At 42.6% G+C, this 1,046-nt stretch overlaps 1 non-coding gene across 1 annotated transcript; it reads left to right on the top strand.

Annotated features, from left to right (window-relative positions):
* The first annotated feature begins 391 nt into the window (after window positions 1–391).
* LOC118492680 lies at window positions 392–498 on the top strand. The gene has a single exon (XR_004894682.1). It is a non-coding gene; the product is annotated as a small nucleolar RNA R71 (small nucleolar RNA).
* Window positions 499–1,046: the final 548 nt, after the last annotated feature.

Below are 1,046 nucleotides of genomic sequence, written 5' to 3'. Positions count from 1 at the left end.
CGGCCTAGGTCTATTATCAATGTAGCTTACCGACTCTTGTTGATCGTCCGTTTCTTTCATACAACTCCAATTTTCATGTGGCCCACCACACCCTTCACAAGCCAGAACCGAGACTGTTTTTGTCATTTCTAATTTTTTTATTTTTGAAGAAAGGGCCTCGATTTGGGCTTGTAAAGAAGTGCTTTCATCAACCTTATGGGCGCCCGGGGCAATAGATTTATTGCCTCGGGGGGTGTGCCACTGAAAATTGGTTTGAGCAATTTCCTCAATTTGGTTATATATTTCATGCGGGCGGCGATTACCTAAAAGTCCCCCGGAGCTAGAGTCAAGTGTCTGCCTTGTGTGTGGCAACAGTCCATTATAGAAAGTGGATACCTGTTGCCATATCGCAAGGCCATGATGTGGACACTTGCTTAATAGTTCCTTGAACCTTTCCCAAGTTTCATATAAGGATTCCCCGTCTTCTTTTGAATATGTATTAATTTCAGTCATTAATTTAGCCGTTTTAGCGGGAGGGAAATACTTATATAGAAATTTTTGGGCTAGTTCATCCCAGGTGTTTACCGATCCAGCTGGGAGGGCGTTGAACCAAGCTTTTGCTCGGTCTTTTAGTGAAAAAGGAAACATTCGAAGGCGGATGGCGTCATTTGATGCTCCATTGATCCGAAAGGTATCACATATTTCTAAGAAAGTAGTAATATGTAAATGGGGATCCTCGTCCGCAAGCCCATGGAAGGTTGCGGAGTTTTGGAGCATTTGTATCAAATGCGGCCGAAGTTCGAAGTTGTAGGTCCCTCGGAGGTTGAGGTTAAACCTTATCCTTGTTATGTTTAACACTCTAGCAAGTGCGGAATCCAAGCTAGAATGCAAACCGATAGTTTAGATGAAAGCACAAGTTACAAAGAGAAAGAGTAGACACGCAATATATCAAAGTTTTCTCTTGTATTTCAGTGGACACGGTTACAGCCCTTGACCAAACTGAAATGCTCTCTACAAGACTTGGTTCACTCACATACACTATCCAAAGACTAACTGTGAAGTGAAAC

The sequence above is a fragment of the Helianthus annuus genome, chromosome 5, assembly GCF_002127325.2.
Source record: "Helianthus annuus cultivar XRQ/B chromosome 5, HanXRQr2.0-SUNRISE, whole genome shotgun sequence".
NCBI classification, from domain to species: domain Eukaryota; kingdom Viridiplantae; phylum Streptophyta; class Magnoliopsida; order Asterales; family Asteraceae; genus Helianthus; species Helianthus annuus.
This window is presented reverse-complemented; position numbering and strand designations above follow the sequence as displayed.